This window comes from Phascolarctos cinereus, unplaced genomic scaffold (assembly GCF_003287225.1).
Source record: "Phascolarctos cinereus isolate Bilbo 61053 unplaced genomic scaffold, phaCin_HiC Scaffold_726;HRSCAF=1367, whole genome shotgun sequence".
NCBI lineage: Eukaryota > Metazoa > Chordata > Mammalia > Diprotodontia > Phascolarctidae > Phascolarctos > Phascolarctos cinereus.
In genome coordinates, this window is record NW_027556098.1 from 308636980 (window position 1) to 308664594 (window position 27615).

Sequence of the window (27615 nt, forward strand, 5' to 3'; positions counted from 1 at the left end):
TCTTCCTCAATCTTAGTATCCACTCTCTGAGACTATCCCTAATTTATCTTTTACATAGTTTGATTGTTCATGTTTGTTTCCACGTTGTCTCCTCCATTACACCGCGAGCTCCTTGAAAACGTTGACTTTCTTATGTTTTTGTCTTTCTTTGCTTTACTGTTGTTGTTCCACCATTTCTATAGCGTCTGAATCTTTGTGACCCCAACTGGAGTTTTCTTGGCAAAGATATTGAAGTGGTTTGCCATTTCTTTCTCCAGCTCATTTTATAGATGAGGAAACTGAGGCAAATAGAGTTAAGTGACTTGCCCAGAGACACACAGCTAGTAAGTATCTGTGGCTGGATTCAAACTCAAGAAGATGAGTCTTCCTGACTTCAAGCCATGCACTCTACCCATTGTGCCACCTAACTGCCCTCTTTCTTTGCATACCAAGCCCCTAAAATGGTGTTTGGCACATTAGTAATCACTTAATAGATTTTTTAAAATAGATTTTTATTGATTTTTTAAATTTAATAGATTAATTTAATAAATTGCTAATTGACAGACTCACATCTTTTCCCTAACAAACCCATGAGGTAGCTAGCACAAATAGTTTACAGATGAGAAAAATGAGTCTCAGAAAGGTTTGCTCATCTATTTCTTATGGCATTTCTCACATTCTGCCTTGCCAATGGTCATATAATTACTTCTTTTCTTGGACATGTAAATGGAATAGCTAGAATTCAAAAACAAGTCTTCACTCCAGTTCCTGTACTTTTTCCTCTTCACCAACCATATGGATTTCAGGGATAGCAGTGCTTCAGTTTAAGAGAGGATGCTTCAACATGCTTCATTGTCAGGAACTCTGTTACTAGAAGTAGAAAAATCATAAAAAGTAAGAGTAGCATTTCAGGATCCCTTCTTCCCATCCAGACACTCCCACTTTTCTTCCTCTAACAAATTAAGTAAGTTTCCATTCCCTAGTACTCTGGGCATTACGAAAATGTCAGTCAGAAAGCATTTATTAAGCACCTACTATGTGCTAGGTACTGTGCTAAGTGCTGGGGACACAAACAAACCCAAATTTAGTTACCGCTCTCAAAGAGAGCACAGTCTAAAGGGGGAGAAAACTCTCAAGATAGTCGTTGACCACTGGCAAGGCCCAAAGGATAACCTCCCCCACTACCACCAATTCTCAGATAATCTAACAATTTAAAATCAGAAAAGGTAACTCTAGGCTCATCCAGTACCTAGCTGGACATCCAGAAAGGCAAAAACTGAGACAGACAGACAGTGACAGGGACAGGAATAGAGAAAGATAAAGTGAGAAATAAAGACAGCAAGAGAGGTAAAATTTCCTCCTGTTCTAGTGATATAAACACTCTACCAATGGGTCAGTTAAGAAACATTTATTAAGTTTTTGATATGAATCAGGTATTGGGCTAGGTCCTAGGGATACAAAGAAAAGTAAAAATATGATTCCTGCCCACAAAAATTCCTTGCTTTCTAACAGGGGAGGAAAAGAGAGTTTTGTTCCTAGAGGATATAGTGATCCATTTGTCATTTTGTGGTCTTTTTCCCATTCTCTAAGGAACTTTGGCTACAACAAGACTAATTTGTGACTTCCTGTCCTGATACAAATATCACTTTCCATTTAATTCTCTCTAGGCTTAGAGAAGACCTCTACGCATATGATTCCTAAATCTATTTATGCAGCCCCGACCTCTTTCCTGAGCTCTAGTCCTACACCACAGACTAAGTTTTCCACTAGCACCTTCTCTTTCAAACTCTCTATTCTAACTTATTTGTTACTTTACCAATGCAAATATAAACACACAAAGATGGAACTCATCCATGCCTGCTTACCCTGTGCAATTTTTATCCATGTCCTCCTATAAGCTTACCACAGAAGATCCAACTTGTTGGAGACCTCTCTTTGCTTCTCATGAGACAGTAAGGATACCAAAATATAAAAAACTTAATTGTTGCTGTTCAGCCATTTTTTCAGTCGTCTGCAACTCTTCATGACCCCATTTGGGGTTTTCTTGGCAGAGATCCTGGAGTAGCTTGCCATTTCCTTCTCCAGCTCATTTTACAGGTGAGGACACCGAGGCAAATAGGGTTAAGTGACTTGCCAAGTGTCACACAGCTAGGAAGTGTCTGAGGGCAGATTTAAACTCAGGGAAATGAGTCTTCCTGACTCCAGGGCCAGCCCTCTATGTACTATAATGCTGCCTAGCTGCCTCTGTATAGAAACTGTCCTCTTGTTATCCTCAATCTTCTCGTTCAATCACATACTTCTCTGATGCCATATTTTACTCCAATTCTTCTTCAAAGTTCTTTTTTTGTTCATTAGTTCTTTGTGTGCTGCCACATGCTTATATTCTCTATGACAGTCTCCATTGCCCTCTGGTTGACAATTATTTTTAATGCTTCAAAGACTAGTATGGTCCATGTTTCACAGCCATTTAAAAAGAGCAGTAAAATGTTGATATTGAAAAGAAGGGCTTTTTCCCATAGACACCAAAAAATTTATTAAAAAACTTTTTGTAGTAGCAAAGATTTTCCCTTTTCTATCTCTCTGTTTCAGTTCCTTTCTTTTGCATCCTCACCATTTCCCTGAAGGCCCTCTTCTTCCTGAGAAACTATATGAGTTATTTTCCCTTCATTGCTAACTTTTGACCTGATTAAGTTATATCACATATTTCCTGCTATATTCTTCTTACACTCTTCTCTTTTGCCTTCCCATTCTGCAATTTAGTCCCACTTACAAGCATTGATTCACCTTTAGGTGCAGTGTTGTGAGGTGTATAGTACACAATATTTCAGGCCTAAAGTGTCATCACTTCTATTTGAATTCCACTTTCACCCTTATCTTCTTGTGTACCAATATCTTACTGATCTTTTTGTTGTTATTTCATTGTTGTCGATGATGATGATGTTAAATCCATAGACGTCTTTCCATTTTTAGTTGGAGATTTTTATGGGACAATTTATTTCATGATCTATATCTTCCTTGGTTGCTATATTTGTTTGATTATCTCTCTGTTCTTTTATTGTTTCTATCTCTGGTTATAATATTTGTTTTCCTTTTTTGTATTTCTTTGCCTGGAATGTTTGAAAAGAAAGTAAGTTGCTCAGCTCTGGTATTCTTTGTAGGAATGCTTGAATCAGCTCTTTTTTATTTTACTGAATGTCCATCTTTTTAAAATTAATGACTAGATTCACGTCTGCAAAGTATGTCACCTTAGGTTGCTTCTTTCACTCCTCTATCTTTCGTGACACATTATTTCAATCCCTCTTGAAGTTTCTGGTGGCTATAGGGTAGTCTTGTGTTATTCAAGTTTCTTCTCCTTTGTATTTGAAGATCTTTCTCCTGGTCACTTGTAGAATTTGCTGTTCATCATTATGTCTGCTAAATTTAACCATTCTCTGTCTTGGAGTTTGCAGCATAAGGTTTGGGCTTGTTGATTTTTTTTCCTGGAAGCAATCTATGGATTCTTCCTATTGGCACCTTATTTCCTGTATTCAGAAGTTCTGAGCAATTTTCTTATGTTATTTCTTGCATTATTATATTAAGGCTTTTTACCTTGTGTTCTTCCGGAAAACTTGTAGTCCTTAAGTTCTATCTGTGAATCTTGTCTTGTGTTAAAGAGCAATATATTTTGCTTATAGTTTAACATTATTGCTTTTTGCTTATCTTCTCTCAGATTGTTCTGCATTTCTGCATTCTCAATCAATTGTTCTCTCTTATTTCTTTGTTGAATTGTGTAGCCTTGTATTTAAGGTTTGCTACACTGCCAATTATTCCTAGGGTACAGACCATAAATTTTGCTTTCACAATTCTTTTTTTTCTCTCTTGAATTATTTGGGATTATCCTGATGTTTTCTTTTTCATTCTTTTTAGAATCTATGAGAGTCAGAGTCAGATTCAATAAACATTTATTAAGCACCTACTATGTGCCAGACATTGTGCTAAGCATTGGGAATACTAAGAAAAGCATCACAGTCCCTTTCCTCAAGCAGCTGAAAAGTGGAAGGGAGCATAGTGAAGTCTTTTAGCTGGGGCAGGAAATCATTTGGTATGAATATCAGAGTTGATTTCATCCTACAGAATGATTAGTTTCTAGAAATCATGAAAACCAGATTAGGTAGGTGGGAAATAATGAAGCGGCTCTCTTGGGTGCTCTCCTTAAATGGTGGAGAATCTGGGAGGAGCTCTCCAATGGCCAACCTTCACCTTCTCTAATCAGAGATAGAGGTGGGGACCCAGGGGTAAGAGTGGTGAAGAAGTGTGCATTTAAAAGTTATTGAAGATTTGTCTTGCAGAATTTGATCTTGTAAAATGATGACTTTCTGGTGATCTTGAAGCCCTGGAGATCAGCTGGGTATGAAGGGTGCTCTTTCTTATGTTTTTTTTCCTTGTTCTTGCAATATTTATTCAGAGACATTTGGATGTATTTAGATGATGAGATCATATTGCATTGTTTTTAATCTCTTTCCTGTTGGTTTATCAACCAACTCAAAGTTTTTAACTAGGTTTTTCTTTCTTAAATCTTTGGTAATTTTAGTCTTTTTTTCCCTTATTTCCCTTCATTGCTCACTTTCTGACTACTACCCCTTCAATTGCAGTTTCCCTGCGATCTGGAAATCAAAGCTGTATCAATCTACTCCCACACTGGCAATTCCTGCTTCACCAGCCTCAGTCTCTGCCCCAAATGATTTCTGGGGGAAAAGAACTGGCCCTAGCTGTGGTAGTCCCCTTTCTCTCAATCTTACTGAAATGCCACACATGCCTCATACCTTGGCATTCAGCTCCAGTTCCCTCTGTTTCTCAGTTCTCTAGCTAAATACTATTACAACACAACACGCTATGTGCTATAGTCTCAGCTAGAGAAACCTTCTCCCTTTCATTTTTTTCCTGTGGCACTTGGGGAAGAGTAGGGTAGAGTTTAATTCTGTTCTAGGTTCTAGGAAGCTTGTGCTCCCCTGCCAGAGGGTGGTGGCTGGTGGGAGAGGGAGTACTAAGTGAGCACGATAGAGGTTAAGGACTGACATTCTCATAGTCCATTTTGGTTTTTACCTTGTTAGAGTTCTGGGTGTTTTAGAACATGGAGACAACTAAAATTGCTTTATCTCTTGTACGTAATTCCTATTTTGGAAAAGTTGAGACATCATGAGTATTGAATACTCTAGTCCTTCATCTTATGTCTCTGACTAATTCTTTTCTGGAAGTATCCACAATATAAGAGGAATGAAGTTTCTATGTATTTCTGCAAGTCTTTGGTTCTTTGCTCCTGGCCTAAGATTTCCAACGTATTTCTCACCATCTTCAGCTATTTCTACCTTTGCATTGAAATCTCTAAGAATCAAAGGGTTGATTTAATTTAGAAGGTGAGTTTTTCAATTAATTTCTCTAATACTTCATCCTCTGTAATTATCTCAGTGGTCATCTATTTGCAAATATTTATCCCAAGGCCTACAATACAAGATGACCAAATGTAGTATGAAATAAAGTTTTTAATTGCCTTTGAGTGCAGAGCAAAGCCAACTCTGCCAATTCCTTTATCTGTTTCACCAAGGAACTTGAGAGTCATGCTTCCATTGAGCTGCAACTTCCTTCTTTCTTGTGGTTGCATTTATAGTAAGAATTTTAATATCAATATAATTGTTTCTCCACTAGCATGTATATTTGTTAACTACTGAATAAAGATACCATATTTAGAGTTCCAATAGCCAAATAAATCTTTGGTCTAAAAATATTTGTGATTCTTGGAGTACTCTATCACCATCACTGCAGAAGAAGGAAGGTAAAAGGGACTGGAGGCCGTTCTATATTTGTCTTTGTTTCATGGGTTGCCAAGGCCAAAGAATTAATCACCAAGTATCCATCCATCTGGTGATAAGTTTCTCTGTAGTTATCTAGATAGGCTTGTCCTTAGAAATCTTTTCCCTTACTAAACTCCTTGTTAGCATAGTAGACTCTGCCAGGTCTCATGTTCTGCCAACACATCCTTCAAGAACCCAAGATAACCCCCAGGCCATGAAAAGACATTAGAGTAGTACTCAAATCAACATGGTCAAAATGGAATTCATTGTCTTTGACCCTAAACCAGCTCTCTATAAAATTATCTTGTTTCAGTGGAAGGCACCACCATTTTCCTGTCTCCCAGGTTCACTTCCTAAACTTTTTCCTTTCCTTCACCAGCCCATATCCAAAGAGTTGCTAAACCTTGTAAATTCTACTTCCACAATGCCTCTTGTATCCTTTCCCTTCCCTCCACTTACATGACCACTAACCTAGTTCAGTCCCTGATTACATTTCACCTAGGCTATTTTAATAACCTCTTAATTATCTTTCCTAGTAGTCACAAAGCACGGATATGGCCCTATTTCTTTGCTGTTCAAAAATCATCAGTGGTTCCCAATTGCCTTTGGGATAAAATACAAACTTAGCCTGAGAGTTCTGCAATCTGGATCCCACCTACCATTGCAGATATATTTCAAACAACTCTCCTCCACACACTCTTTGCTCCAATCAAACTGACCTACCAGCTGCTCCTCAAACTCACTATACCACTTCTGCTTCTAATCCTTTTCTCAAGCTTTCCATTATCACCCTCTAACTGTTAGAATCGCTAGCTTTCTTCCTGGTTCAGCTTAGGTACTGCCTCCTCTGCAAAGCCTCTCCTGATCCCTCTCTCCCCACCCCATCCCCCAACTCTACCCAGTGCTCTCTTCCTCCTCAAATTATCTTTCCTGTCTGTGTACGTGTTGTATCCACAGCCTACCTCCCCAGTCCAAGAAAAACACCTTGAGATCAGGGCCTGTTTTATCTCTCTCAACACTTGGCATGCCCTGAACATAGTAGGTATTTAATTATTGACTGGAGAGATGTGGTCAGATCAGAGGGTGTGATACAAAGAGTCATGTAGAAGCAAAAGGGCTTCAATAAATTCTCTGCCCCACAATTAAGGTAAATGCATATGACTACTACAGGGTCTGTCAAAATTCCCACCTCACAGCAAAAGGAAGGAGGAAGAAGCATCCTCTGATACAAAATTCAGAAGCTACCATCAGTGGTCGTGGTACCGTCTGCCCCAGGAGAAACAGGCTACTTATGACATAGTACAGGGGAATGAAAGAGGTGTGGAAGGGAAGAGATTTCCTCTGAAGTACCTTTCTAGACCCGGGAATCTATAGTCATCTCAACTCTCCAGGAAGTTGAACTAGGTGAGAGTCTTACTATGGCCAGTTCATAAATTCCTTTAGTGCCTTCTGAGAAGCAATCCATCTCAGATACACAATCTGTACTGTGCTGCTGGGCTTAATTCTTTTGTTTTCCACTAAACATTAAGCCTGCAGTGGAAAATCCCCAACGAGGGTGAGCATCCTTGTCCTCAGGGGCCCTGCTCTGCTGCAGCGGGAGTTCGTCTCCCTTGTTTCTCAGAGTCGGGCTCCTAGCTCCCATCATTAGCAGTAATCTGGGGTCAGGAGGGGTTGCCTGGCTGTACTTAGCTACGTGGGCTGTTTGCTGATTTCCCGGGGCCACTGAGAGAAGGACATGAACTCTGCTTCAGAACAGTTCATGTATTTATTTGCCCATAATGATTATCTCCTTAGGAGGCCTAAATGTGTGCTTCTCACTGCTGTCCTCAGCATCTCCACTCCACCCCTATTCACACAAAGAACATGATGTCCAGGAGTTTCAGGAGTATCAAAACAATACTGATCTGCCTTCTAGCCAGGTCAACAAAAAGAGCAGCTCCCCATGTCTGCTCCAGGCCCATCTAAAGAAGAAAAAGAAAAAAAAGACTTTTTAATATCAGCCCGCTCTTGTGAGTCAGAACTGGGTCCCAAACCAACTCTGGTCACCTCTATCACCTGTGGCCTAACACCCCTAGCATATTCCCCTTTCATCCCCCACTGAAGCCTGGGTGCTTGTGTGTATATATGTGTTATCTTTTGCTGTTAGAATATAAGCTCCTTAAAGTCAGGGACTGCCTTCACTTTTGTATTGTCAGCACTTAGCACAGTGTCTAGCACATCATAAGCATGTTCGTTCATTCATTCATTCATTCATTCATTCTTCAAATGTCATCTTATGTCTGTGAGAGTTCTGTCTGTCTTTGCATCTTAGATCATATCCTGTCACACCTCATTATCTTCTCCATAGAAGATCTTCCCAACGGCTTGGAAGCCTTCCTTTAAGTCTCTGACCACTATGTGAATACCTTCAGGATGTCCATCTCTTATCCCTTACTACTTTCTCTATATGACTAGTCCCCCTCCTGCACAAGTGCATTTTTCTTTGTACAGACTTGTAATAACATCAGGATAGGAAACTCCCAAAGACTTAACTCTCTCTACTGATGTCAATCAGCCCCTGTTCTGCAATTTATCAACCTAGAAAGTTGCCTAAGGGCACTGGTGACTTGCCCAGGGTCACACAGTCAGTCTATATCAGAGGCAAGACTTGAACCCAGGTTTTCTCAACTCCTGAGGCCAACTTCCTAAGCCACACTGCCTCTCAACCAAATGTCCTTGGGTACATGAGGATTTACTCCCTCTAGGAGATGCTTCATCTCAACCTACATCCAGATGTCTGGCTCCTTCAGTTCAATAAGCATTTGTTAAGTACTTATTATGTGCCAAGTACTATGCTAAGAGTTGGGAATAAAAAAGAAATAAGAAAGAAAAGAAAAGTCTTGCCTTGAAGACATTTACACTCTCCTGGGAGGAAACAATTTATACAACTAAAGTACTAGGTTTAGAGGCAGAGAATCTGGGTTTAAATCCTGGCTCTGTCAATTATTTCCTATATGACCTTGAGCAAGTCACTTAACTTTTCTCATCTCACGTTCCTTCTATATAAAATGAAGAGATTGCACTAGATGACCTCTAAGTGTCCTTCTAGCACTAAATTATCACCTTCTTATCCTATGATATTAAATGATACAGGAATTCAGAGGAGGACAAAAGCATCGCATGTTTTATGGGGAATGTGGGATTTCTGTTGAGCTTTTAAAAAAGAAAAGGATTTAAATAAGCATGTGGGGAAGGAGAGAAAAAAAACACAAAAAAAGAGCTTCCTAGGATGTTCAAGAAGCTCATATAAAGAGATGAGGCAGTGCTCAGCTGTGGTATATTGGAAAGGGCAATGGATGTGGAATAGGAGGCTATCCCTTACAAGATGCAAGACATTGGGTAAGCCATTTTATCATCCAAGAATCCATTTCTCCATCTATAAAATGGGGCTAATATTACTCAGAGGTAGGGTGATATAGTAGAAAAAGTACTGGACTCAGAATAAGAAGAGACCTATTTAAAATTGCTAGACCTCTGAGACTCAGTTCTGTCATCTATTAAATGGGGACAACACTATCCATAGAACTTATCCCCACAGGCCTGTAGTGCAGATCAAATAAATAACACATGTAAGTCACTTTGCAAACTATAAATTGGTAATGCACACAAATCTCTATTAATTTTATAATAATAATAATTAGTAGTAGTAGTAGTAGTAGTAGTAGTAGTAGTAGTAGTAGTAGTAGTAGTAGTGGTAGTAGTATTTCTATCACTTGTCCACAAAAGTCCCTCTGCAATACTTCCTCATGGTGCGGAAGTGATATTACATTCTTGAAAATAAGGCTAACGAAACATAAGCTCTGGCAGGTTCTATCTAAATGATAAAGCTTTCAATTTTTCATTTCGTTTCATTCCATTCCATTTTTGTTTTTGGTCAGTCATTTCAGTCTTGTTGATGAGGTCTAGAGGTTTAGGAGTGCTGAAACCCCAAAATCACACACGTGGGTTCTGTCTAAAAGAATTCAACCCAAGCCTTCTTTCAGCCAAAGACAAGGTTTATTAAAGATCCACCACATTGGCCTAGCCTTCCATTGTCTATTCCAGGATGACCCCATTCAACCTCCCAGAGACTCCCATTGGGATTCTCCCTAAACTCCTCCCCCAGTCACCCCCACTTCAAGATCCTCCTCCCAGCCCCTCTTCCGGTCACCCCAAATTACCTAGCTGTGTATAAGATCCATCCTGGACCCCATTTAGGGGCTGAGACTTCCTCATGCACACTTGTCCTTACAAGCATCACTAATGTTCAAATTCCTTAAAAGTCTGGCCTGTACGGTTCATCTTTAATAAACCTTGTCTTTGGCTGAAAGAAAACTTGGGTCAAATTCATTCAGACAGGACCCACGTGTCGTGATTTTGGGGTCCCAGAACCCCTACAATCTACACTTCAACAGCAATGGTAAAGTGATAGAAAACAGGGAAGAGGAACCTAAGAAGCACCCAATTCTGAAAACATCACCAACATTGATTTAACTGTTAGTGCTCTCAATGTGCCATCTTTGCTCAGTGACCAAGGAATGGATACACCACTAGAGGAACTGTTATACGTCTATATTGACTTTTTCACTATAGAACCTAGAAGACAAATAAATTACAGTTAAATGGTAGGAAGGCTAATAGATTCTCTCCAGAAAAGCCAATAAAAGAGTTGGCTGAATTGCTTTCATTGTATGCCTAATGACAATAAGAAACATCATTTCATGGGATACTTGGTCTCATCATGTTATGTTCATGTTAGCGCTAGTAAACACACTTCTTTGAAGATACCTACAACTCATGGGCCAATATCTGGTGCAAAAGATAAAAAAGGAAAGGAAAAACATAGAAAGACTTATGCAAACTGATATAGAGTGAAGTAAGAAGAACTTGAACAATTTAGCACTACTCTTGTTTAAATTAATAATTCTAAGACTTTTATAAACTGATAAAGAATGACATGAAAAGACAAATCTATAACAAAATAACTTTGAAAACTATAATAAATATCCATAATTCCAGAGAATTAAGGATGAAACATACTATCTAGCTCCTAACAGAGAGGTAATATGTTAAGGGGCAGAATATGTGCATGTGTGTGTGCATGCATGTGTATGTTTATATACATCTATACATATACATACATATTTGTACACAACCAATGAGGAAATTTGTTTTGCTTGACTATTCATATTTGTTACAAGGAATTTATTTCTCTTCTCTTTTTTTCCTCAATGGAGAGAGGATGGGAAGAAAAGAAAATAGATGTCTGTTCATTTTTTTTTTAATACAGATGCATAGGGAAGCTTCAAAGGCATGGAATGGTGTATGCACTTTCAGTCTGAGGCCATTGTATTTTTAGTTTGTTTAATTGCTTCTCTTTTTTACAAGAGACCTCTCACAAAGGAAGTAAGCTATATATGTTTGCAATTTAAAAGCAAAACTCATCAATATTTTTTTTAAAAAAGAGAATATGAAGAAATTTACAGGTTCTTATCTTTATCTTGATACTCAGTGACTTTTTTTTGGTAAGGCAATTGGGGTTAAGTGACTTGCCCAGGGTCACACAGCTGGTAAGTGTCAAGTGTCTAAGCCTGAATTTGAACTCAGATCTTCCTGATTCCAGGGCAGGTACTCTATCCATTGTACCCCATAGCTGCCCCTCCTCAGTAACTTCTAAGAGAAGGTGAGCACAGTGGTAAACCATAAAAACTGTTGGAAAACATGCTTAGCATGAAAAAATGAAAGGCCAAGGGACCTGTAGACTACTCAGAAATCTTGCACTTGGTACATCATGAATACTGTCTTGAAGACAAGTCTGAAAATAATGAATGTGGTGAACACCAAAGAAAGCTCACATATACACATACACACAGTGTGTTACATATATACACTAATGAGATTGGCTTTAATGTATTATTATTATTATTGTAACTGACATGCATTAGTTTAAGTTTCAAAAATCTTATATTATCTTGTGATACAGTGGAAAGAGTGCTAAATTATGACTCAGAGGACTTGAGTTCAAATCCCAGCTCTGGCACTTACTACATCTGATCATGGAAAAGTCACTTAATTCTCTCTAGGCTTCAGTTCCTTCCTCTATAAAATTAGGTTGAACTACATCATCTCTGAAGTCCTTTCCAGTCCAAAATCTATGATCTATTAAACAACCCTATAGGGTAAGAACTACAGGCATTACTATTCCCATTTTTTGAATGACAGCCCATGATCACACAGCAAGTAACTGCTTTGAAATTTTTACTTTATCAGTATCAGTATTTTACCTTATCAGTCCAACACAAGATTCTCTACAATATAGATAAAGTTATGGATAAAGCAATATTTTCAGAATCGGCTATTTGTCAACATTCAGATCATCAGCTAGTTAAAGCAAAATCCAAAACAATAGCATATTAGATTAGATGAGAAGATATCACAAGTAATTAAAACACATGCAATAGACACTTGACACTTACTAGCTGTGTGACCCTGGGCAAGTCACTTAAACCCATTGCTTACCATAAACAAACAAACAAACAAACAAACAAATAAATGAATGAATGAATAAATGATTAAATAAATAAATGAATGAATGAATAAGTAAATAAATAAATAAATAAATAAAAGTTTAAGAACATAGAACACACACAATAGACCTGTTAAATAAGTTTTTCATTATTTTTAAATGGAAATAGACAAAAGGTTTTTTAAACTGATTTTGACTGCTACCATTTCTTAGAAAGTCTTGATTGAGGTAAAAGTCTTCATTGTTGCTGTTGTTGATCCTTCATTCTCAAAGAGAACTAATGACATCATGAGGGTGATGACATGTGCATGAGGCAGAGCTGCATGAAGTCACCAGCCTCACTTTCTCCTCCAGAGTCATCGAAGACCAATGACAAGACAAGGGTAAGACAACTGATGATGGCCTAGGATGCAGTAAGGGACCTTGGCCTTTCTAAATTAAGGTGGTTTTTTTTCCCCCAGGTCTCAGTTTGTCTAAGGCAATAATCATTCAATGACTATGGGCTAGGTAAGAGTTGAGACAAAAGATGGCCCAACTTACCATCACAAAGATACCAATCTGGGAGGGAAAGACACTCTGAGTTATAAAAAATATGGAAAATGGGAGGACTCTTGTAGTGACTAACAAGACCAATGTTATATGTGGTGTTGCTCATCAATTGTGTGCCTGTACTGAGGCTGAACCAGCCTATAGAGGCATCCCAGGGATCACGTGCCCAGAGCTTCCTTGGAAATTCCAAAAGACTCCAAAGACATAATGACCCATTGCTTAGGCCTTTAGGGGATGGCAAAATTTCTGGCTGCTTCTAGCTCTGCAATGGCTCAGGTGAAAAGTGTCTGGCATTTAACATGAGACAGACAACTCTGAAAGGGTCCCTTAGGCTTAACCCTGTTTAGGATAGGAGGGCAGAAGGGAACAGAAGTGCTGTGACTGTTAAAAGAGGAAATAGCTTCCAATTTGTTCTCCTCACCGTGCTTCTTCCTGGTTTTCACTCCTAAACACCCCACCCCCCACCAAAACTTGAAACTCATACCTCCTCAGTACCTCTTCCACCACTACCCATCACCAATGCCAAAATACTCCCATTTCCCCCACTATCTTATTATTTCCCACCCAGCTTCAGGACTTCATCATGCCACAGCTGTCTTTATGTGTTGTCTTCCCCATTAGATTGCGGGATCCTTAAGAACAAGGACTACTTTTGCCTTTCTTTGTGTCCCCTAGCACTTAGCACAGCACCTGGCACATAGTAGGCACTTAATAAATGTTTATCAGTTGATTGACATACACACTAATGCACAGATGGCTCTTCAAAAATTTCCCAGAACTCCCTCCTCCAGCCTGGATCTCAGGATGTTTCAATCTCCTTCCAGGCAAAAAGAATAAAAGAATTGAAAACTCAAAAGCAACATCAACAAGGAAACACATATTTTCCTTGTCAAGCAGAAAGACATGGCAGCTACAGCTAAGAAAAATGCTGGTTTAGAGAGCAAACTCATCTGCAGAACATTGAGGAGGATGAAGATGGTGAGGGGACAACAAATATTTAGAAAATTTGCCATGAAGTACAAATAAGAGTATTCACTGAGGAAATCTTAAAATAGAACAATAAATAGATGTGAAATTGAACAGACCTGCCAGCATTTCTGCAAAAGTTTATTGGAAATAATAATTGAACTACATTTAGACTCTACCACCTCAGGACCCAATGTCACATGAGAAAAGGAATTCAGGAATAAAAGATGAATCTAACCACAAATAAACAGAGGAAATGAAAGTTGGAGGCAACACAATTTTATTTTTTTTTCTTTTTAGACCAAATATTTGATGTATATTAGACAGATCTTAAGGAAATGAATAGAATATTAGGGAAAAAAGATATGATAGTATCCTGGTAATTACTGAATGCAAATAAAAAGGATTATACATAGTTTTCAAATGTGTATAGCACCATTACAAAAATTAACCATATATTAGGATATAAAAACCTCACAAGCATTTGTAGAAAAAGCAAAAATATAAAACACATCCACCAATATAAAACACATGCCCTAACCTCTCTGACCTCCATCCAGTCTCGATCTTTCAGACATTTTGAACTGGATGTCCTATAGACATCTTAAACTCAGTAAGTCTAAAATGGAACTTATCTTTCCTCTCAAATCCTCCTTTCTTCCAAACTTCCCTATTTCAAGGCAACCAACACACTCTTAGTCGACCCAGGCTCACAACTGAGGTGTCATCCTTGACTTTGCATTCTTTCTCCACATATCCAATATCTTGATCTTGTCATTTCTACCTTCACAGAATGTCTCATTATGTGTCCCTCAACTCGTCTGCCAATGCCACCACCATGGTGAAGGCCCTCATTTTTTTTAATATAAATTTGTTTATTTTTAGTTTTCAACATTCACTTCCACAAGTTTTTGAGTTCCAAATTTTCACCCCATATCCCCCCTCCCCCCACCCCAAGATGTCATGAATTCTGAATATCCCTTCCCCTAGTCTGTCCTCTCTTCTATCTCTCTCCCCTTCTCTTATCCCCTTCCCCTTCTATTTTCCTGTAGGGCAGGACAGACTTCTGTACCCCACTTCCTATATTTCTTATTTCCCAGTAGCATGTGAAAACATTTTTTTCATAAACATATGTTTTTAAAACTTTATGTTTCAAATTTTCTGTCTTCCTCCCTCCCCACCTACCCTCATTGAAAAGGCAAGCAACTCAATATAGGTTGTATATGTGCAGTTATGCAAAACACGTCCATAGTAGACAGAGGCAACACAATTTTAAAGGTAATTGATTTGATCTTTTAAATATTCCCAAAAGGGGAAGAATCCAGCAAAATGGAAAGTCTTGGGTCAGGTCTGCATTTGGAGCCTTTCCAGTTTGATAAGATCTACCAGGTCTTGTGTTCCACTGTCACAGCCTTTGAGAAGCAAGGGTTACTTCCACAATGAGGCATCAGACATTACTGGAGGATTACTATTAGTAACATAATCAAAACCTATCTATTAAATGCCTAATTGACTACAGCATCATGCCAGATACTGTGCACAGAAAACTACATGGATCATAGACCCTTTTTTATGATCTTGACCACACAGAAATACTGACATGGACATAGATCTAGATTAAAAAAAAAACATGAAATCTATATATAAATGGAGAACAAAATATTTAACATAAAAATATGGGTCAAGGGTGAGATTCATTAAGGGGAGATAGATGGACAAGTATATGAAGAAAAGAAGGAGAAAAGTAAAATCCCAGAACCTAGTTACTACCATGTAGCATGGTGTCTTTAGACATTCCTCCCCCTACCCACCCCCACCGCTATCCGCAAGAGATTCTAATGGTTTGTCTTCTGGAATGAAAGAGTTTAAAGAGACCTTAGAGATCACCAAATCCAGTACCCTTATTTTATGGAAAAGCAACTGATGTCCAGGGATGATGATAATCATGATAATGATGACCTACGACTTAATAATGTTTCAGTATTTACAAAGCACTTCTATACATTATTTCACATACATTTGATGGCTAGGTGGCATAGTGCATAGAGTGCTTTGGAATCAAGAAGACTTTACTAGTTGTGTGACCCTGAGCAAGTCACTTAACTCCTGTTTGCCTCAGTTTCCTCATTTATAAAATGGGTATGATAATAGTACCTACTTCCCAGAGTTGTTTTGAGGATCAAATGAGATAATAATTGAAAAGTGCTTACACAGTGTCTGGCATATAGTAAGTACCATAGAAATGTTAATTATTATAATTATTTCATATGATCCTTACAACATTCACATGCACGAGTTTTGTTAATATCTACCTTTTACAGATGAGGAAATAGAGGTTCAGAGCAATTACATGATTTGCTATTTAACATAGCTTCTAAATGTCTGTCTGACCCTAAATCTTCTTGATTCCAAGTACAATGCTCTATTCATTATACCACATGGCTATACAACTAAGACTATACAACTAGTAAGTTAATAAAACCAGGATTTGAACTCAGGCCATAAGATCATAGATCCAAAACGAGAAGGGACCTTAGAAGCCATCTAGTCCAGCCTACTAACTTTATAGAAGCAGAAACAGAGACCTGGACAAGTTAAGTGTTAAGTAGGTAAGGAAGGTAGGCGACTAGATGGTGCAGCAGATAGAGCGCCAGGCCTGCAGGCAGGAAGACTCATCTTCCTGAGTTCAAATCTGGCCTCAGACGCTTACTAGCTGTGTGATCCGGGGCAAGTCACTTAACCCTGTTTAACTGAGTTTTCTTATCTGTAAAATGAGCTGGAGAAGGAAATGGCAAACCACTCCAGTATCATCGCCAAGAAAATCCCAAATGGGGTCATGAAGCGTCAGACAAATGAAATGACTGTACAACAATAAAGCTCGAGGTCACACAGACAGATAACAGAGGTCCTTTGACTTTAGAACCAGAGTTCTTTCTACCTCACAGTTCTGCCTCAAGAGTTCTCTGCCTCCAAATTCAGGACTCTACTATACCATGCTATCATTAGCAAATAATGAAAAAAATCAAGAAGATTCCAGGTGGGAGATCCTACCCAAGGCTGTTTAGTCTGTATCCATTTCGAAACAATAGTTATCAAGCACTTTGAGGTTTTAAAAACATTTTACGTGTCAATCTATCAACAAAAGTTTATTAAATGCCTACTATGTGCCAGGAACTGATTTGATACTTATAACAACTCTTTCAGAGAGATTCTATTATTATCCCTTTTTATAGATAAAGACATTGAGGCTGAAAGAGGAGATTTGTGGGACTGCTGAACGGGCATTTTGCTTTCACCTCAGATTTGCACTGTCTGAGCAACTTACTCTGGATCAATCACTTTATGCCAGGCAACCAGCACTCAGTCCATGGATTGATGGTTAGCCACCTGGACTTGGAAAAAGAAATGCAAAGCAAGAAACCCATCTAGGGACTTGAAATCTGATCTCAGGCTCTCCTAGAAAAGCAACCTATAGCTCAGAGTAACTCTTGCTGTAGGGGAGATCCTGTTTACCCTTCAAGGGAAATATGAGGGAGAGATGAAAGAGTCCCAAGATAATCAACAGACAAGAGAGATCCTACTGTTAAGTAGGCTGCTCTCCCTAATTCAATGTCCAGTCTTGTTGCCAGACTGTGTCCCAATATATAGCACGTCACTGGAAGTGGCCAAGACAAAAGCTTAGATTTAGCAAGGGGCCTACAGAAAGGGGCCTATTTCACATTGTTAGCCCCATCATCCCTGTGACACACGTACTCTAAGGTCCAGCTAATCTGGTCTATTTTTAATTCATCTGTAACATTCTATCTCACATCTCCATGACTGAACTCCATTCCTGGAAACACTCCCTTCCCACCCCTCATTTTTAGTACAGCTCCCTTCAAAGCGTAATTGAAGTGTTAGTACTTACATGAGCTTTTTCTTGATCCTTCCCCCCATCTACTACTGCCCACCCCCAAAATTACTTTGCATTTAATTCGTATTTATTCATATGTTTATACACTGTTTCCTTTGATGCAACGTCAACTCCTGGAGGGTAAAAACTATTTCTTTTTTTATCTTGGTATCCTGAACATCTAGTACAGTGCCTAGTAGACCATATTAAATTTTGGTGATTGATTGATTAATTGATTTGAAGTTATCTATGTGATTAAGAAAAATTATGCTCTGAGATCTGCCACACATCAAAGGCTAAGGCCTAGTATATATAATCTGAAGTCTAAGGCCCCACCTTCACCCTCACCCCTCTTTCCACCCAAGATCCCAACATAGCACCCAAGGGATTTAGGTAACTTAGCAACACAGAATTCTGCAAGTGAAAAGCTGCAGCTTATCAGAATCAGGCAGCCATTTACACCCTTAGTTGGAGGGCACCCAATCTTCATCTCTCTTTCTTGTGCTTTTCTCCCCATGTTAGTCATTGACACCAGGATCAAAGAAAAGGAATTGACCTTAGCCTGAAAGGAGGACATTCTGTCTGTATGAGGTGTAAGAGGATTGACTTATTAGTTATGGAATATCCTAGAAAGATTTTCTGTAGGACATAAAGCTACCTGGACTGAGGAAGGAGCAACGTCACCAAATGGCAAAGGGATGAGACTCAACAGCCATTTCCCTGCATCCACCCTCACCCCTTTGCAGTCCATTGCTGTCAAACGGACATCCCGAAAACTGAGCCCTATGTCACCCTCATGCTCAGGAAACTTCCAGGGCTCCCTACCATCTCTAGGATAAAATGTAAGCATCTGTTGGACAGTTAAAGCCGTTCACAATCTGACTTCAGCTTATCCTTCTAGGATGATGACATATCATCTCCTCGCCACCCCTACCTCATACACTCTCTTCCAATCAAATTGTCCTACTTGCTGATCCCTGTATATGATATTCCAACTCCCATTCCTATGCCTTTGTCTCATGCCTAGAATATTCTCCTTGTTCCCCTCCAACTCTTAGAATGCCTGTGTCCCTTCATGGCTCAGTCTGAGGCACCTCCTATAAGATGTCTTCCTCAGGGGCAGTTAGGTGGCACCGTAGATAGAGCTCCAGCCTTGGAGTCAGGAGGACCTGCGTTCAAATCCAGCCTCAGATACATGACATGTACTAGCTGTGTGACCCTGGGCAAGTCACTTAACCCCAATTGCCTTGCCAGAAAAAAAAAAGGCCAAAAAAAAAGATGTCTTCCTCTATTCACCTGGTATGTAGTACCCCCTCCCCAAAAAATTATCTTCTGTTTATTTTTATATTTTTTTGTATTTACTTATCTGTACAAATGCTATTTCTTTCTCATATACCACCAGCCCCACCAGAATATAAGTTTCTGGAAGGCAAAAACTGATTCATTTTGTCTTTGTGTCTCCAGCATAATGCCTAGCACACAGTCTGCCAGTGCATGCTCCTTAAATTAAACGGAAGTGAAATCTGAGAGGTTGTATCAGCCTAAGAAGGTTGTGACATAGAATGGGGAGCCCTTGCAAATCAAGGTGTCATGCACCAGAAGCAGGGACATATTTAGATAGAAAAGGATACACATGTTCAAGAAAAGTCCACTCATCCCTCATGTGTTCCAGATTAATGTTTGGGGGACTTCGCAGACTGACCAGGGATTCTACTCCCCACAAATCAAAGTAAGGAATACCAGGGGGCCCCCAAAGTGACAGAAATAAGGATCTATAATTGTGGGAGAAAAAACCAATCATCTTTCACATATTGGATTAGTTATCTAGGCACATGTGAAAAGAAAATACCCATCCTTATAATACGCTGCCCCTTCCCACAGCAGCACCACCTCCTTTCCACACCAATCCCCAAAGAAAAAATACAGCAATTTACTCATTTGACCTCTGTGAGTTTGTTGATTCTTCTTCCAGTTTTACCTTCTTCAAACAATCCAATCTTCTCTCACACATGCCTGAAAAGAAACAGGAATTAGACTAGATGATGTTTAAGGTCCCTTCCAGCTCTAATATGCTATGATTTTATGATTCTAGCTGTTGGCATCTTTAAACTCCATCCCCATTCTCCCACCCACCCCCTTCCTTAACTCTGCCAGCTCATAAATGCTGCTCACCAAAGTGTGAGACTTGTTAAAAGTTCCTCCTCCGGAGTCCAGAGTGAGAATTTAAAACCATTATGTAACTTGAAGGTGTCAGGGAACCTAGCATCTGAAAGATGACATTCTGGGGGCCTTCTCCAACCGTTCAAGGATATGAGCTGCAATGGGAAGGGGGTGGGGATTGGAAGCAGAGTATCCAGGATGGAAAGAAGGGGACTGAGTCTCTCAGGGAGGAGTGGTGGGCAGTAGGATAAAGGAAACAAGGATTTCTCTTGAGTGTCGGGTTTAACTCAGACACCTACAGTTATTAGTGGAGGTATAGGTAGAGACACAAGACAGGATAAACCATGATATGCCGGGGAGGAATAGGAGAAACAGCTCAGAGAAGCTCCCATTCCTCCCCCTACACTCACCGGCCCTTGTCCAGCACCTCCGGAATCCCTGCTCACAAAAGGACCATCACCAAGTAGTGCCTGCCAAAAGGTGGGCTGGGCTTCATCAGCAGGTCAGCAATAATGAGGCTATAAACAGACTAATTACTGAGTAATTACTGGCCCTCTAAGTGCCCAGGGCAGCAGGCTGGGAATACTTGGCCAGCTCAATGCCTTGAGACTCCTGCATGCTGGAAGCCTAGCTGAAAATTAAACAATGAGGATGGGCTAGGGTAAGGGCTTTTTGTGAAAATTCACTCCGTCTTTTTTTTCCCTGCTCTTTTTCATCCCCTCTCCTTCTGGCACAAACTCAGTGCTATTGGAGAACCCCAGCTGGATGGGCTAGGAGTCTTATGTTTTGACCAAGAGAACAAGAATATTAGCTCACCCTCCTGGTTTCTCAAGCCAGCTTTGGGGATCAAGACCCCCATCTACCTCACCACCCCCCATCTGAAACTGAAGCCTCCAAAAGGACCAGCCCCCTCCTGGGGCCACACCCCATAGGCCATTCTCCGAGCAACAAATACTAAGGACCAGCACCCTCCATGGACAGATTCCAAATCCAGCTTTAATGTGTCCACTCCTGCAGCCTGGTGAAGCAAGGGTTTGTGCTGTGGGCATAAACATAACCAAGAGTAATCCGATTGTGATGTTCTTGGTTATCTGTGCATTATTCACTTATTGTCAAAATGCACAGACTTCCTGCCAGTTCTTGCTTTCTTCCCCAGTGCCTTCCCTTCCCTCCTCCTTTCCCCCAGGGCCTACCTCTAGCTCCTCCTTGATTTTTTCTCCCCGTAGCACTCCCCCAGCCCTGTCAAGGTCTGTGAGTCTGGAAATTTAATGTCATAGTGGAGGGAGGGGAGGGCAGAGAGCAGGGAAGAATACGAGGGACTATGGAGTTAGAGGAAAGGGAAATAAAAATCGAGGCAAATGGAAATACATACAATCATTTTAAAGCAATCTTTTCCCAGATCTTAAGTCACTTTGTTAGTTTATAAACACAAAATGTATTATGTATAACTCGGTTTTCTCAGACAATGCTCATGTTTAGCATATTATATTTAAAAGTATAATTTAGTCAGAAAATAATACATTTACTAATAGAATTTACCTACTAGTTTAAGGTTTGTCACAAATGGAGCTTCAAGCTGATGAACTTTTTAAGGAAGCTGTAAGAATGACTCATTCACTCAATTAAGGTTGGTAGTGTGTGGGTAGCCCAGGGACTCTAGGAGCTTGGGGTGGGGCTGAGGGATGGGAGGGAGGGAGCAGGAGCTGCCACCTGAAGAATCAGGTAAACAGAGAGAGTTAAACAAAACAGCCTTGAGATTCTGCCAATCATGGGAAACCAGACACCCGTTATAGAGAGAGGGTAAAACATAGAAAGTGAGCATTTTTTCTAGACAGAATGTCCTCTGTGATGTCAAAAGCACCCATTTTCAGAAAAGAAACTGGAGAGAAAGAGAGAAAAAACTGCCCAATTGAATATAAATGCTGCCACATTGAACTAATCAGTCTCCTTTCCTGAGCTGTCACTGTCAGCAGCTTCTACTTCTCCTAAGGCTTAAGATTTATCTTCTTCATGGACTTCTGAAAACTAAAGATTTCTGTAAGTGATTTCTAGATTTGGTACCATTCCAGACACAAATCTATTTTTTCCAGTGCTTTTGAAGATGAAGCAAGGAAGGAAATGCATTCATTGTTTCTAATCATGACTGGAATAACTGGATACTATTGCCAGGGTCAACTCCAATTCCAGTCTTTGAAAATGACAGTGCCCACTGGAGACTAAAATGCATTTTGCCCTCGATTTTGCAAATTGTCCTTTCATGATTGTCCTCACTGTGGAAAGGATCATTGGGTCATACATTTAGAGCTAGAGGGGAACTTAGAGACTATTGAGTCCAACTCCCTTTTTTTACAGACAAGTAAACTGAGGCACAAAGAGCTTAAATACAATTGTTCAGGGTGACACAGCTGGTAAATTACATCACAGGATTTGAACCCAGTTCTTTTTTATTCCAAATCCAATGCCCTATCCATTTCATCACACTGTTATAAAGATCTAGTAAGAAAAACATTTTAATATAAAAATTATTATAGGTTTTAAAAATAAATTTGAGGAGGCAAAGGTTGGATGACAACATCTGAATATTTCCTCTAATGCATTGTATTCATTTTTTAAATAAAAAAGAATTGTGTAGTGCATTTTTTAAAAATAATTTCCAACTTAAGGAGAAAAAAAACATTCTACTTTTTTGTTTTCTCCTCCAGGTTTTCACATCTCTAGCTGATTATTTGGTGACTCCCCAATGCCTCACAGAAACTGAGACATAGCCAGGAGAGGACCCTTGGGCCCTGCCTCTGCACCCCAACTGTGCTGCATAGCCTCTTAGAAGAGGTCACCAAGCAGGTCAGAGCTTCTGCTGAGTACCCAAGGAGAGCTGAGCTCCCACTGCCTCCCTCCTGCTGCCACTGCTTAATAAAGCTTAATAAAAGGTGTGATTACCATGGCAACCCCACTAACACTTTCAAATAGATGGCCAATTATTATTCACTCATTTACTGTTTATTGTAGTGATGCTAATCACAATGAACTCCAGGGGTGTATTAATGGAGAAGGGATATGCTCTGGGGGTGGAGCGGGGTTGGAGGATGGGGAAATCTCATTCTTTAGCATAATATCTCCAAAAGCAGGCCCTTAGACCCCTCAGCACTAGTACACTGAAAGACAAAACACAGGTGAATGGGAGACATACATATGTGCATATATATATATATATATATATATATATGTGCATTTGAGCATGCACGAATATGTATTCCAATATAGAGAGACACAGAGATAAAGATACATGTGTAAAACAAGTCAGATCCACAATTCCAGCAATGGAGCCCCCCGACACAGAAAAGAGCTGGTTTCACACACAGATGGGCAGACACCTTTGCCTACCACCCACCGATATTTTGTAAGGAAAGTTGAACAGTTTCCACGCTTCCCACTGGACTCTTCCCATTTCAAATAACTGAACATCCTTGAACCTTTGCCAAGATGCTGGGGTAAAAGTGTCCTCTCTACACCTTCCTCTGCCACAAATGAGGGTATTTGTGCAGTTGGGCTGAGGTCTAGGAGGTCAAGATCAAGACAGGAGAAAGGCTGTTGGATGAATTATTGGACCCGCTAAGTTGCTTCCCTCCTAAATGTTTCTAATCTCATCACCATTTCTGTACCCCCCCTTGTTGTATAGAAGGAAGGGTCAGGCACTGTGAGTGCTTTACAAATATTATCTCATTTGATCCTCACAACAACCCTGGGAGGTAGGTGCTATGATTATCCTCATTTTGAAGATGAGGAAACTGAGGCAAATAGTGATTGAGTGATTTGCCCATGGTCACACATTTAGTAAATGTCTGAGGTCAGAATTGGAATTCAGGTCTTCCTGACTCTACACCCAGCCACCTACTGCCCTGTATAGAGGCAAGAACCCTAGATTTGCCAACACAGGACCTGAGTTTAAGTCCCAGCTCCACCATTTACTGCCTCCCCAAGGTAGGCTGCTCCTTCTCTCATGCCCCTTAACACCAGGATCAGGAGGAGGACTTAGCATACTCCTTTGTCCCCAATGCCACTTTCATGGCCTCCCTCTGCCATTACCATCCAGCAACCACCTCTCTTCCTTTAAAGTTTTCTTGATCTTGTCCAGATACTGTCATCTATGGACCTCCAGATCATTCTCCTGTCATCCCAATAAGTTCACTGCCTAAATCACAATCTTCTTTTCCACTCTCTGAACACTCTCAGCCTCCTTAGTTCCCCAGATTCCTCAACTCCCATGACCTCTGGCTCCAGTCCACCTTGCCCTCCCTCAAACTAAAATCTCACCTTCTACAAGAAACCTTTCTATGTACAGTATAGCATATATCTATATATAGTAGCGTGGACTGAACCCCTAAGATCTCTTCCAGTGCTACAGTTCCAAGATCTTTCTATATTAAACATGCTTCATCAAACCTGGTTTAGCCATCCTCAGCCATCAGAAGTTGCCTTTAATTTTAAACCATCTAGATTATGCTGTGGCTAGAGCATGGAGTCAGGAACACCCAAGTTCAAACCCTGCCTCAGAGAACTACTAACTATATAAGCCTGGGCAAGTCACTTAACTACTCTTAGCTTCAATTTCCTGATAATAGTAGTACCTACCTCATAGGAGGATTAAAGGAGATAACTGTAAAGTGCTCTGTAATTCTTAAAGTGCTAGTTAGAAGCTAGCTATTTGGAGGGACAACTAGATGGGACAGTGGAAACAGCACTGGGTCTGGAGTCTGGAAAACTCATCTTCCTGAGTTCAAATCTGGCCTCAGACGCTTACTAGCCGTGTGACTCTGTTTGCCTCAGTTTCCTCATCTGTAAAATGATCTGGAGAAAGAAATGGCAAAGCATTCCACTATCTTTGCCAAGAAAACCCCAAATGGGGTCACAAAGGGGCAGACACAATTGAAACGACTGAACACCAAAACTGTTTGGAGTGCCAGGGAGACTACCAGCCCTAGATGCTCATCTGTACCTTTTGAAGGAGCCCTAAAGTAAAAAAATCTCAAAGCAATCATTTCAACAACTCACCACCCACTGGTGTGGAGAGAGCCAGGGCCAGAGATAGATGTGGGTGGGAAGGTGTGAAAGTGACTTGCTTGCTTATTCTGCCAATGCTGGAGATACGGGAGCTGCACTGAGAATCTTGGTGGGGGAAGGGGGTTAGGATAAGAGCCACCACAGGAGAAAAGGGGCTGGTAGAGGAAGTAAAGGAGCATTTCCCAGCAACAAAACCAGGCAGCGTTCAATGGGCGCTCAGCTGGAGAGATCAAAGCTACAAAAGGTCAGAAGAGGCCACTACCGCTTCATGTTTTGGTCAGGCGACCATAATAAATAGAATGACTTTGCATTTTGGAGACTGTGGAAAAGTCTGAGTGCCTCTCTTGCCTCTGATACTTATGAGCTATGGGCTAATTACTTCACCTTTCTAAATCCTCAGTCCCCTCATCCGGCCATAAAATGGGGAGAATAATATGTATACTACCTGTGTCTGAGTCATCAGGAAAAAGCAGCATGCTGTGCAGCATGAAAAGAACCCTGGACTGACAGTCAGAACTCCCAAGTATGAATCCCAGGTCACTCCCTGTGCTATGTAAACAAGTCATTCAGCCTCTCCAGGTTTCAAGTTCTTGATTTATTCCATAGTTGACAGTTAAATAAGAGGATCTCTGAGGTCTCAACTTCCTAAATGTATTTTCCAAATGTTAAAATGCTTTGTAATTAGGAGTTATTATTTCTGACTCCATTCATCCTCAAACTAGACTAAGAAGTTTAGAACAGAAGCTGTCCTACTTCTTTTAAAGAAAACCAGAGAGTTGGTGTAACTTGTCCACAATAACCCAGCACATCAGTGGTGGACCCACAAATGTCATTTTCCTGCTACTCTTGCCATGTATCTCACTGATCCAGAAAAGTAGTATTCACAGTCAGGAAGAGTTGTATGCAAATCCCACCTAGATTGGAAATCTCCTCTGCTAGAAATTTCCATCAATCATGCAATGCCAATGATGACTGCCACTTCCCTGTGGTGATATTAAAGGTGTAAGTAAATTAGACATATCCTTTTTCCCACTTAATAGTATTTTATTTTTTTTCCAATTATATGTAAAGATAGGTTTCAACATTTATTTTTAAAGGGATCTGAATTCCAAATTTTTCTCCCTTCTGCCCTCTCCCCCAACCCAAGATAGCAAGCAATCTGATCTAGCTTATATATGTAAAATCATGTTAAACATATTTCCACATTAGTCATGTCGTGAAAGAAGAATCAGAACAAAAGGGAAAAACCATGAGAAAGAAAAAAAAATAATAAAGTGAAAATAGTATGCTTTGATCTGCATTCAGACTCCATAGTTCTTTCTCTGGATATGAATAGCACTTTTTTTTTTTTAGGCAATTGGGATTAAGTGATTTGCCCAGGGTCACACAGCTGGCGAGTGTGAAGTTTTGGTCTGAGGTCGGATTTGAATTCAGGTCCTCCTGACTTCAGGGCCGGTGCTCTATCCACTGTACCACCTAGCTGCCCCCGAAAGCATTTTCCATCATAAATCTTTTGGAATTGTCTTGGATCATTGTATTGATGAGAAGAGCCAAGTCATTCATAGCTGATTATTGCTGTTATTGTGCACAATGTTCTCCTGGCTCTGATCACTGCGATCAGCATCAATGCATGTAAGTCTTTCCGGGTTTTTCTGAAATCTGCCTGCTCATCATTTCTTATGGCACAATAGTATTCCATTACATTCATATACCACAACTTGTTCAGCTATTCCCCAATTGATGGGCATCCCCTCAATTTCCAATTCTTTGCCACCACGAAAAGAGCTGCTATAAATATTTTTGTACATGTGGGTCCTTTTCCATTTTTTACGATCTCTTTGGGATACAGACCTAATAGTGGTATTGCTGGATCAAAAGATATGCATAGTGTTATAGCCCTTTGGGCATAGTTCCAATTTGCTCTCCATTGGATCAGTTCACAACTCCATCAACAATGCATTAGTGTTCCAATTTTCCCACGTCTTCTCCAACATTTATTATTTTCCTTTTCTCTCATATTAACCAATCTGATAGGTGTGAGGGGGTACCTCAGAGTTATTTTAATTTGCATTTCTCTAATCAATAGTGGTTTAGAGCACTTTTCATATGACTATAGATAGCTTTAATTTCTTCATCTGAAAACTGCCTGTTCATATCCTTTGACCATTCATCAATTGGGGAATGACTTGTATTCTTACAAATTTCTCTACGTATTTGAGAAATTAGGTCTTTATCAGAAACACTGGCTATAAAAATTGTTTCCCAGCTTTCTGCTTTCCTTCTAATCTTGGTTGCATTGGTTTTGTTTGTGCAAAAACTTTTTAAATTTATTATAATCAAAATTATCCATTTTGCATTTCATAATGTTCCCTATCTCTTGTTTGGTCACATATTCTTCCCTTCTCCATTGATCTAACAATTCCTTGCTCTCCTGATTTGCTTATGGCATCAGATTTTATGTCTAAATCATGTACCCATGTACAGTGTGAGATGTTGGTCTATGCCTAGTTTCTGTCATATTATTTTCCAGTTTTCCCAGCAGTTTTTGTCAAATAGTGACTTCTTATGCCAGAAGCAGGAGTCTTTGGGTTTATCAAACAGTACATTACTATAGTCATTTACTACTGTCTTGTGTGCCT

General features: G+C 39.9%; 1 long non-coding RNA gene across 1 annotated transcript; it reads right to left on the reverse strand.

Annotated features, from left to right (window-relative positions):
- Nucleotides 1-537: 537 nt before the first annotated feature.
- On the reverse strand, nt 538-21447 carry LOC110210760 (uncharacterized). The gene is made up of 3 exons (XR_002325166.2): nt 20329-21447; nt 19702-19771; nt 538-849 (listed from the first exon to the last, which is right to left on the reverse strand). It is a non-coding gene; the product is annotated as an uncharacterized LOC110210760 (long non-coding RNA).
- Between the last annotated feature and the right edge of the window lie 6168 nt (nt 21448-27615).